General features: G+C 35.7%; 1 protein-coding gene across 1 annotated transcript in view; it reads left to right on the top strand.

The window, feature by feature from the left end:
* The first annotated feature begins 9063 nt into the window (after positions 1-9063).
* Positions 9064-12995, top strand: part of LOC127949172 (receptor-type tyrosine-protein phosphatase S) — a 66629-nt gene continuing 62697 nt past the window's right edge. The window contains exons 1-2 of the mRNA XM_052546157.1: positions 9064-9403; positions 11919-11941. The gene's annotated coding sequence lies outside the window, so the exon portion shown is untranslated. The remainder of the gene's footprint in view (positions 9404-11918; positions 11942-12995) is intronic.

The following is a 12995-nucleotide window of genomic DNA, read 5'->3' as shown; positions in this document are numbered from 1 at the left end:
GAAGTGGGTGTGTCAGATATAGGGAGACATACAAAACGTGCAGTGCTGGGGTACTTCATGGAGAGGTCTGAGAAACCCTCCCATAGGGAATGCCTTTGGGACCATGCATGACACAAAATTTTTTGTCTTATCTATTGATTTATTGAAAAGTTTGGTTAAAAAGGCAATTCATACAGTCAGTGACTTATACAGTTTCTATGATTGATTATATATTTATTTATTTATTTTAGGTAGAGCATTAATAAATAATGCAGAAAAGCCTCATTAAAGGAATTAAATTATTAAAAAGCAAATTTTATTAATCTAACCTAATCTAATCTAGTTGACTAATAAACCTGGCATTGTGTATTACAAATAGGGTTGGTTCTTTGATTAATTGCTTTTGTTTCTCTTATGCAAGGTGCTTTCGGATAAAAAGTCTCTAAATGCTAATGTATATGCATAATCCTTTATTTTAATTTATTAGACAAAAATACACAGTTTAACTGCTTCACAGATTATTAATACTGGAAAAACATTTTATTGCAACCAACAAGCAGAAACATGAAGAAAAGAAAAAACATTTTATAATTTTTAACTGCTTCAAAGCTTATTAATATTGGGGAATAATATTACCTTAATATTACCTTGGTGCAACAAACATGGAGAGAAAGAGAAAAAACATTTTACTTTTTTTTTTATAAATATTTATAAATTATTTTTTTTTTTTAGATTAGGACATCTGCATCTAACCTTTGAAGTTTCCTTTGGATAAAAGTGTATGCTCTCCTTTAGCCTTCACAGCTTAATGTCAGTATTCAAGACACTCTATGTGCAAAAGTGAGAATTACACAGAAAGAGTAGACTTGCACATATTTCTAATACCGTAAATGCAGACAGGGATCAAAATAGTTTATTCATCACATTCATCTTCTTACAGTAGAATCTCAGTGAAAGTCGCGAACAATAAGGTTTGCGTATGTTCTAGTACGATTATGTAGTTGCAGGAATTTTCAAAGAGACCAGCAAAAATGCTATCAAAAACACATCGTTAAAGACATCATGAATGGTTTAAACACCCCACTCGTTAGTGAATACAGGGTGTGATCAAAGTCTCTCATTTGAATCATTATGACAGCTTCAGCTAAAAAAATTATTCACTACAGCGTATGCCAGCCATGAAGAAAGCAACTAATTATTTTGAAAATCTGACAGAGATGATGTCATGGTACCTAAAAATGGTGGTTGTGCTTATGTCCCTGCGAGTGAGCGTGTACATGTGGAACACAGAGAGAGAGGAAGAGAGGGAGACGAGCATGTTTGATGTGGATTTCGAGGTATCTGGGGCATCTTTTTAGGTCAAAAACTTCAGAAATTTTCAGAAAGCTTCCATTTTTCATATGTAAATCAGCTCCATGGAAGCAACAGAAACAACAGCGCCAATGATATATGCGTTATTAATATTCAGAGAGAAACTTCTAATTTATACAGCCTTCATTAGCAAACTTATCAAAGGAGAGAGCTAGTAACCGTAGCATTACCAGTCGACAGAAACACTGATTTTGCTGTGTGTTTGTGAGCATGTTTGCACAAGTCTAAGAGAGAGATTGTTCCCAACAACAGGGATTTTTTTTTTAATCTTTCACTCATTTCCTGTTCACTTCAATGGTCTATTCCATGTAGGAGAATACAGGCCTACTATTGAAACAGGTTGGTTTGATGAGACTTTCTCCAATATCTTAGCTCAGGTTTATGGTGCTTAGCGTGGCCCTGTGAACCCCTGCTGGTAGATGCTGTAACTAAACACTCAAAAAACAATTTTCCCTTCTGACCAAAGGAAGATGGGGAAACCTGTTTGAAAACAATAATTTTATGTGCACTTTAGTGGCACAGAAATTAGACTGTTCAACTGATGTGGCTATTCAAAAATCAGATATGTACATATTTCCTAGCTACTGTAATACTAATGCTATATGTATAGTTAATGCATGAAGGCACTTGTCCAACGTGTGTCACTTTTAAAATAGAAACTCTATAGTTTAACTATGATGTTCTGCAATGGTGATTCATGACGTTTATAGAGGTAAATATGGATTGTAAGGTCTTAAATGTATTGATTATTATGTCATCCAAATGGAATGTAATTAACTTAATACAATGTAATTATACCTTCAGACTGAAAGCAAACAGATAGAAAATCCACTCTCACTTGAATCTGGTCCAAATAAAGGATGATGGTTTGATTGACTACTGTATATGGCCCAACTCCTGCTGGTGGATGCAGTAAAATAATTCTGCTGCCATAAAGAATATTCTCTATTGACAACCATTCTTAAGAAAATATGTTCAAAATGGTGTAAATATCACAAGCAACACACAGCTTGAATTGAAAGTTTTTCATTTTATCTTAGTAAACATTTTGATAGCTTCTGTAAACATTTTTATAGCTTCTGTCAATTTCTAATTACTTTATATGTAAGTCTAGCCGTTTAGCATAGCTTGGTATAAAGCTAATGGATTTAAAAAAAAAAAGAAGCTCCATCTAAAGTTTTTTTTTTTCAAGACTGAGGCACCAGCTGCAAATTCCAAATAATTTACTCGTTTCGGTTTTCAGATTCAGTTTACACAATAGTCCATGTGAGAACTATGTGAGCTCAGATTCATGGTTCCCTGTCCAGTTTGCTTCATTACCAAGGATCATATTCAGGGTTGCCAGGTATTGAAAACCGTGCAAATTGCTAATCAAAATTAGCCCATTACTAACCCAGTGGCGTTTCGAGGGTGGTCTCCAGGTAAAAATACACGTTTTTTGAATGGGTTTCCCTTGTACAATTCGCATGCCAGGATCTAAATATCACGTTACTGGGGTTGCTTCAACCCGCGGACATGAGAGTTAAAGTAGCCCAATTCCGCCGTACCTGGCAACACTGGTCAAATTAGTTGTCTGAGCTGTAGCCTAATCAACGGAACCGACACATAAGGCTCGCCCCTTCTTCGAGAGATCATTAGACAATATCCTCTACTTAAATAGAACTCTTACATAAGCACTGTATATTATGTAAGAGGGATGCCTTTATTAATATTTCATACATGTGTGGTGGTGGTCCGTGTTTGATGTTCCTCCTGAATCATCTGCGTCCCTTCCTTGAACAATCTCGGTGGTTCACGAGCACGTCAAGAGAGTGTTGTGCCGTGGGAGGGCGAGGAAGTCTGCGCGATCATTATTGAACGCTCACAAAGTGTAGAGACAGACATACAAAGTCACAGAGGTAGATATCTTTCATCATTCCTATCCACTCCCTCTTTAAACAAAGAAAGACTCTGAGGGGATTAAAACAGAGTCACGAACGGTGAGACAAACCTGGGTGGGTGCTGAGACGAGATTGTAATACCGCAGTGTTGTCAGCAGAGGGGGCATGCGGCTTTTTAGAAAGCCCTCATTTCATCGATGTGAAACCTTAAACCTTACATCAGCATGTCCCCACTCACTCACACCTCCCCCTTTCGCCCTCCATAATTTACACACTTTCTCACACCAACACCTCTGTTTCTTTATTTGTAATATATTGTTTTAAACTGTCACTATCGCATGCATAATTTGCAGCGAAAGCGAGAAACTGAAGGAGAGAGAAATAGGCGGAAAGAGAGGGGAAAAGATTCCTTACAGCATCTTCTCTGAGGCAGAATTGGGTCAGGCTGCCTCCAGGGTGTAAGAGCATCTACCTACCAGTCAAAAAACCTGTGTGTGTGTGTGTGTGTGTGTGTGTGTGTGTTTCCACCAGAGCTGCACTTGAGTGTATAACGCTATTGCATTTTCCAGTGATGTCTTAAGGTCTGATCTGTCTCAGATTTACTTTAATGACTCATAACTTTAACGCCAGCTATCCCAGCTTCCTGAGTCTTAATGGATTTGAGTGTATACGTGAGTATGAGAGATGGATGAATGTTAAAGTAAACGACTGACTGAAGGTTATAGTGTTAGGAAGAATGATTGTCCTGAGCGTAACAGCAGGTCCTCCGCTCTTTGTGTGTGTAGGTCACATTAAGCCTACATTGTTGGGGGTCCAAATGTCCCCGCAAGGATAGTTAAACCTAAAATCAGCTGCAGCATATTGTGAGGGCCATCTAAAAACGGCTTAATCAACATACCAGATTGTTTTTTAATGAAAACAGTCTGACACTTAATTTGACTATACAAGGACATGGCTGGTTAAAAGTTCAGAATAATTCACTTTTCTTTTTAAGTTTCTGTAAAAGTTTCATGCACACCATTTAAATGCATTTATTTGGAATAATATACACAATAAAACAGTACAAAGAGTATTATTGTGCAATTTTATTACATTTTAATATATCTGGTTTCTATTTGATTTTATTTTAAAAAGTAATTTATTCCTTATTAATTATAATATGAATAATCTTCAGCAGCCATTAAGTCTTCAGTATCACATGAGCCTTTAGAAATCATAATTTGGTGCTTAAGAAATATTTCTTATTATTATCAATGTTGAAAACAGTTTTTGCTGCTCAATAGTTGTGTAAAAGCCTTGATCCACTAATATTAATCGATGTTTTTAACATTATTAATAATAATAAGAGCCTAATTTGAGCACCAATAATAACTGGCAATAACTGAGTACCAAATCAGCTTGAATGATTTCTTAAGGATTGTGACATTGAAAATTAGAGTAATGTCTGCTGAACATTTTTGCTTTACCATCACAAGAATAAATTACATTAAAAAAGTTATACTTTCTAATATTACTATTTTTACTGTATTTTGATCAGATTAATGCAGCACTATACAATAGTTTTTTTCAAAAAACATGAATATAATATTAACAAACACACACACAAATGTGTATCTGTGTAGGCCTGTACTGTGGTTTGGTCAACACAAGAGCAGGTGTTTACGCTGCCATTTGGATGTGGCCACATAATTTCATCAACCTGACACCTGAATCTGGTTCCTTGGCCAAACAGCCTGGGAAGTTGTGCCTAGAATGACAGGCCTCTGGCGTGATGTCATTACAGTCCATGTGGATTGCTTCAAGAAAATATGATATGGGTTTCAATCATTTATTTTCCATTGCCAGAATGAAAAAAAAAAGCCTCAGTCGGGTCTGGAAATGGGGATATGGTGGACGTAATGTCATCTGAGAGAACAGAAGGGTGAACCATTGCACTGCTGTAAGCGGTGGACACTGGCTTTATCCTATATAATAACACAGGTCATGTGGTCTGGGATCCTGTGCCATTTCTATGGGGGTGGGAAGAGATTAAAGACATTGTGAAATTCCAAAAGCAGATTCATGCTGTATGGTCCAGCTGTGAGATGAATGATCGCTTGCAGAGCAAAAGAGACGACAAATACAGTCATTTTGACAATCACATTAACATTCAGGGTTGTAAAGATTATATTTGTAATATTTGTCTTTCAGCAAGGATGCATTAAAATGATCAAAGTGACAATGAAGGTATTTGTAATGTTACAAAATATCTCTATTTTAAATAAATGCTTCTTTTGAACGCTGTTCATCAAAGAAATATGTTTACAGAGAAATTAAAGGAAACAAATGAATAGTTTTATTCAATTAACTGATCAAAAATTAAATGTATCACAATTTCCACAAAAATGTTAAGCAGAATAATTGTTTTCAACAATGATAATAATAAGCAGCAAATTAGAGTATTAATATTCAGCTTTGCCATTACAGGAATTAATTACATTTTAAAATATATTACAAAAGAAAACACTTGCTTTTAATTGTAGTATTATTTCACAAAATCACAGTTTTTATGTCAAATGTGTTTGATGCAAAATTGATGTTTTGATCAAATAAATGCTGTCTTGATGAGAATAAGAGATTTTTTTGGCAAAAGTGAAAAAATTCTTACAAATTCCTAACATTAACCTCTTGAAGGATAGTGTAGGTTTCAAGGCCCAGTTAAAACAAAAAACTTTTGGTTTATTTTTTTATTTATTTTTCAATTTATTTATTATTATTTTTAATCTTTTCACCAAGTGTATGATGAAATAAATGTTGTAATTGGCATAATGTTTATTTTTATTGAAAATGATAAATGTAAGTGGTAAAACTGGTTTTTATATGGAGTTTTGTGGGTGCAAAACATTCTGATATTACAAATTTGGTGCATCCTCTTGAAAATGCTCCAACGCCCATCCCCGTATCTGTCTCCTTTTCCATGATATTCCCATGTGATCTAATGAACAGATGATCAAAGCTGTTTCTGGGACTCTGCTATACGTCTAATGGTCCCTCCACTGTTTTAGCCCGTGAAGGAGGAGAAAATGAGAAAAAGAAGACGGAGGAACATGAAACTGAGACTGTGTGTGAAAGGAAAAATGAGAGAGCGATAAAGAAGTAATGTTGAGCTAGTGACATTCGAATATAAGACAGGAACAAAATACAGTGAATGTACCCATGCACTGAGCAATGTGTGTGTGTGTGTGTGTGTGTGTGTGTGTGTACGTGTGTGTGTGTGTTCAGACCCTAATGAATCTCCGCACTGCATCTCTGGTGGGGAAAAAACATATTAAACACCCAAGATGGGTTGAATTTTTTTAATGATCAATATTGGATCCCATAATTCATATTTCATTGTTTTTAATGAGGCACTTATGTAACCAGTGCTGCTTTATAGCATTAATTGATACATATTTTATTGTCATTTAGAGAATTATGAGCGATTTATGCTTAATACATTCTAAGACATCTGTTTCGGAGATCCACTATGTAATCGTGTTTAATGTGTCCAAGATGTTTTGCGATCAGGCTTGATTATTTCTTCATTTGCAGTCGTGTGTGTGTATGTATGTGTGCGATAAACAGTGGCTCCTGTGTGTGTTATCTGGCAGTGATTCTTATGAGAAGTGAGACTGTCTTTCACTGAAAGATCCACCACCTGCAGTCTCAGCTGTATGGTGATGAGACACACACACAACCACACATACTCACACATAAGCGCTCTCTCACACATGCTCACAATCAACACACATTCTCCTTCTTCACGCACATTGTCTCCGTATCTCACACTCAGACAAAGCGAGACAAGAAGTGAGAAGAAAGGTGTTTCTTCTTAATTAGGCTTGCATGCACAGTCTTATATTTTCCCTCTCTTGATTTTACTCTTGTGTGTTTTTAATAAATTCCTTGACATAGGGGCTAACACACACACATTAACACTCCCAGGGGGTTGATTCATAGAGAATTATGGCTGTGCTTCTTTGACCTCTCACCTATTAGAGCTAGGTGCTGAGTTGCAACCACTCGACCTCTGAGGGGCATGTCAAATGATTTAAAGGGATATTGCACCCAAAAAAGTAAATTAATACAAATTAATTTACTCATCCTCACATCATGTCATGACTTTCCATCTATTTTTTTTTTTGAGCACAGAATGAGATATTTTGAAAAAAGTGTATATATATATATATATATATATATATATATATATATATATATATATATATATATATATATATATATATATATATATATATATATATATAAGAATAGTCATACAGGTTTAGAATATCATGTAGGCGAGAACATGATGGCTGATTTTTAGGTGAACTATGACTTTAAATACAAATAAATATCCAGCAATAAATATTATTAGTTTTGTCATCATTCACAAATATCTGCATATTATCTTACCCTTGAATTTATTGAATATTTTAGCTAATTGTATAATGCTTTTTAATCAGTTGTTTTAAATTATAATAATATTTCACAATATTACTATTTTATACCATATTTTCCCCATCATATAAATGCAGTCTTGGTGTGCATAAGGGACTTCTTTCTAACAAATTAAAAATAGTAATTATTCCAAAGTATTGTCATTTCAATATACAGTAAAATTAAAAGCATACAAATCTTACCAACCCTTAAAACTTTTTGACAGTGATGTTTTTCTTTTGTTCTTTCTTGTCCCAAAGTGTATTATGAAAGTTTCTTAATGTACTCTCTCTATCTCTCTCTACACACACACACACACACACACACACACACACACACACACACACACACACACACACACAATTTGGTTACATGTAGATGGGCAAATTATTGTTATTATTTTTTTTGCTGAAATATTCCTTTTAACACAAATACATTTCCAGAAGTAAATATTTTTAGTCATGCCATAATTCACAAATTTTGCATATTCTCCTGCCCTTTCATTTCTTAAACATTTCAGCAAATTTGATAATGTTTTCAGCTTCCAATAAAAGTGTCCAGTACTTCCAGCTCCCTTTATTTAATATATCATATTTGAAATATTATTATATTTCCATTCTACAGATTTCCCCACCAAAAAACTACAGAAAGTGTGGAAAAAACTGAACAGATTATGTCTGGGCCTGCTCATCATTCATCTTCTCTTATCATCTGTGTCTTATATATCCACTCCGGCAGCCAGAATGTGTGAACAAAAGATGGAGATGGGATGAAGGCTGGTATTAGGTCATTTAGTGTGGTTTGCATGTTGTGTAATTGAGTGTTTGATGTGTTTGTGTGTGTTTTCTGTACACAGCCCCCATAAGAACAGGAAGCTCTGGGTGGGCTATACGACCTAGTTTTTATTTTCGCACAAACACACATTCTGAATCTCATACATCGGCAAAATAATGCTCATGGAATTTACATGAATATGTATGCTGTTAAACCATTGTGTTGTGTTGTTAATGAGATCACACTCACTCCATCTTATGAAGCCATGGGATGTCCTAGAATAGATGCACAGTGTGTGTGTTCGTGTTTGCGTGCGTGAGTGTGTGTGTGTTGTCTTTTGATGAGTTAATGAATGATGATGAGATTTCTATTGCTCTGGGCTGAGCTCCCCTTTGGGCTTGTATTATCATTAAGTTGTGTTAAATCGGTCCTCTTTGTTTTGTTACATTTCACACACACACACAAAAAGGTGGATTTCCTGTTAAAATGCCGCTTAAATGCTATTGAAATTTGCAAAACCAAAAAAAATTAAATAAAAAATCTATCCCAAATCGTCACCCCCTTTACGCGCGCGCGCGCATGTGTCTGTATGAGCAGCATCCTGCATATCTTTGTTCGTGTCTTCATCAGATTTGTGTTGAGATGAACTTGCGCTCTGACTCCTCTGGCTTTGCGCGACCCTATAGCCCACCTGCGTCTGGAGAGTATTTTTAAAAGCAGGGCACGAGCGCGAGCGCGTCGCGTAAAGCGCACCACTTCAAAAGCTTCTAAAGCTCTTCACTTAAATCGGACAATGCGCGTGGACACGTCGGGTCTTTGAGAACCGTGCATACCGCACTCGTCTTTTTGTCGGAGTTACCAGATCTTAGACTCTCACTTGGGCGGATAGAGAGACGGATCTCCACCGGGATCTCCTCGCACCGCGACTGTACCTGGAGAATCCGGTAAGAGCTCCAGCAGCTTCACAATAAAGCGAGGTCGTCCGGTGCTTTGGTCAAGTGTGTGTGTGTGTGTGTGTGTGTGAGAGAGAGTGTGAGTGTGAGGGCAGTGATATTCAGTCAGAGAAAACTATTGTTAGGCAGTTAGTTCAGAAATGTCCAAGATTTCATATAGTGCTTTCACAGAACACGTCGTTATTCAGCCGTAAATGTGCAGACCGATGTTAAATTGAATTATTTATTAGAGTTGTGAGCTCTGTCGAGCATTTTAGGACAGGGTGAACTCATTAAAAGTCTTCAAGTTTTGATGGTTTTCTTACAAACTTGCAGTGACTGCGGGCTATTACAAACCTCACTGTTAAAATGTCCAAATATTATCAGGAATAACGTCCTTCAGTAAAACTGTAAGAGACCTTACACAACAAAATCTTATATTATATTTTAAAAGATAATACATGTTATTTTAAATATATGTCTCATTATTATTAAATACATTTTTAATACATTGTAAAATATTTTAGAAGTAGCCTAAAACTAATTAATTATATATGGATAAAAAATAAAGCCTGTTGTATTTAACCAGACAATAACCTACAGGTACGTTATGGATTCAGATTTTTAAAGTAATATTTTATATATATATGAATCTCATAATTAGGCCTATACTGGACAGTGAAATTCCCAGGATTCACAATTTTAAAGTTATATTCTTATGTTATTTAGTTACAGTATGCACATTGGTGTGTTGTAAGTTACATTTTAAGTTGTTTAGGTAATGTTCATAGTGCTATTTTAGTGTTATGTTTATTACCCTGATGGTGTTTCTGTGTGACGACAGTCATTGGCGAGAGCATTTAAAGTTATCTTGGGGCCGTCATGTGACATTTATGCAATTGTACAGCTAATTATAAGTACATTTTACAGTAACAAATACATTTTAATAGCTGAAATTTAATACTACACCAATATAATGCAGTTTAATGATGTATGCAGTCACCAAAATGTATCTTGTGAAACATTGCCACTGTATTTTTTACACTGAAGTTCTGGCAATTGTAAAAATGTAGCAAAGATGGAACTGAATGACATTAAATAATGCTTATGCTTTATGTTAGTTTGGACCTCTTCATGCCTGTGAATGTATATGATTGCTCTTGAGAACTGGAGGTCACTTTACTCTAGTGATTCTCTGAGAGACAAGAGGCTTGCATAAGCAATTTTTTGTTTCTGTTCAGCCCTGTCATATTTTGACATTTTCTCACAAGACTCGTGTAAAGTGCTGACTTCTTCCCGCTGCTCTAATGTGTACTGAAAAGACAGCCCAGTTTGAATATCCAAGTTCTCTCTTCCATAACTCAGACACAGATGGCCACATTATTTAAAAGTAAAAGTAAAATAAAATGCAAAACATCAGCGATGTTTCCAAACAGAAGCTCTATAGGAGCTTTTTCTCCCATTTTAGCGCCTGTAGATTTAGGCGAAGTGAAAATGAGAGAGAGAGAGAGAGAGAGAGAGAGAGCTAGAGATGAGCTGTTTCTCCCTCGTGCTGTGAGGATGACTTAGTGTCTCTCACCTTCATCCTGACACCTCATCTATTATCATTAGGCACACAGTCAAACAACTCTCTCAAGATGTGGGTGTGAAAGTGTGTGTACGAATGTGAGAGAGAAGATATGTGTGAAAAGAAGAGAGCAACAGAGAAAACTCGGTCTGTTTCTGAGTTCAAGATTGACAGGCCTTGGTCACAGTCATGACCTGCTCCATTTTCGCTCAAACATATGCACGTCTCTTTTACTACGCTTGGATTGACTCGACGTGACCTTTGACCTTTCGAGAAGTTGATCCCTAAATGATTTTACATATTAATCGCAGTTTTGCAGTGTGATAGTGAGACATTAAATTAGTGTTTCCCAACCTTTTTTAGTCTTAAATACCCTTTCATTGACCCCAAACTGGAAATGTTTCTAATTTAACTCTTCTTGTCATCATTTTTAAATTATTATAATTATTTAAATTGGTCATTTATTCCTGCAATTGTAAAGCTAAATCATTTGAAACAACATAAATGTCTTAACTGGTGTTTTTGCATTCTAACTCAAAATTATTTATTTATTTATTTATTTATTTTAATTGACACAAATTGACCAAACTGACACATCATTTTTTTCTTTAAAATAACTGAAAATATTATCTGCAAAAATTGTTAACATTATTTGAATCATTGAATAAGCTCTAAAATATTTCATTTTAAAGCCATAGTTTCTGTTTTAGAGGTTTAACAAGGCAAAATCTAAATCTTTCCAAGTATTCTCTTGGGTATGCATGGCCCTGGTTGGGAATCACTGCGTTACATCAACTATGACAGAGCATCTGATGTTGCCACAGTTCATGGAGGCTGCATTTTTGATCTTTTGTAAACAGTTGCATGATAATGAAGTGTTGGTGTAATGCTGTCATTTTGGATGACTGTATTCATCTCACTCTCATTTTTTTTCTCCCTCTTTCTCTCTCTGTTTTCCAGATCCACTCAAATAGAACACAGAGGTAAGTGAGATCTTCATATGGTAGTTTTACAGCTTGGAAAAACTAACAAGCAAGGTAAAAAGAATGGGAATGAATAGTGAAAACTGAAATGAGGCACATGGCAGAGATCAATCTTTAAACTTTAAACCCTTAGAATATGTGAACAGTAACAATCTAAATCTGTGCAGATCTCCACAAAATTGGAATGCACTTATGCTGTCTCTTGTGTTTTAGGTTATGAAATATTTTGTATAATTTGATAATGCTTTTGGCTATCAGTAATAAGCATAGTCATATCAGCTCGATATCACATTTTACTTTGTTTGAATTCTGTAATATCAGCACGGAAGATGCAAAAAATTCATCAGATTCCTTCTGGGCCTGGCATGAAGACAGTGGTGTTCAGTTCATGTTTCATCTTCTGTACAGTATACTTGTCTTCTCTAAATATGAAGAATGCACATCCAGTGCAGTTAAAAACATCAAAAGGCCACTTTTGCATCTTTTTTTTCTCTCATAGCCGGTAGTTAAGACTTGTCTTATCTCATATTCCACGCTCTAACACTGTTTAGATGTTTTAATGTGCCTTTCTGTACAATGCCATGCTGGAAGGCGCTGATGTCCACTGAGATCAATAAAACCTCCATTCAGTGAGGGGGTGAAATGTCTTCTCTCTTTCTCACTGAACCCTTTCGGTCTCTCTCTCTCTCAAACACACACACACACACACACACACACACACACACACACACACACACACAAAGAGCTGACTGTTTTAGGCTTTTCAGTCTATTTATTGTCTCACTTAGGAACTCATATGAGCATGCACACTTCGCATATTAGACCCTATGGAATATGTATTGCGTAAACATATTGCATAATAAATAGGAAATGGTGAATTTTTGTTCTCAAAACATTTCTCAGGTAATTTTACAACCAGTTCGTGATCAATATTTTGATAGGTGAATGAAAGTGAACAGCACAGCCTAGTGGCCACAAGTTCTTACTGCATTCACACCAATCTGCTCTTAAAATCCAAAATACACCCCATCTGTCACAGCAATCTCACACTTGA

This window comes from Carassius gibelio, chromosome B1, assembly GCF_023724105.1.
Source record: "Carassius gibelio isolate Cgi1373 ecotype wild population from Czech Republic chromosome B1, carGib1.2-hapl.c, whole genome shotgun sequence".
In the NCBI taxonomy this organism is placed as follows: Eukaryota; Metazoa; Chordata; class Actinopteri; order Cypriniformes; family Cyprinidae; genus Carassius; species Carassius gibelio.
This window is presented reverse-complemented; position numbering and strand designations above follow the sequence as displayed.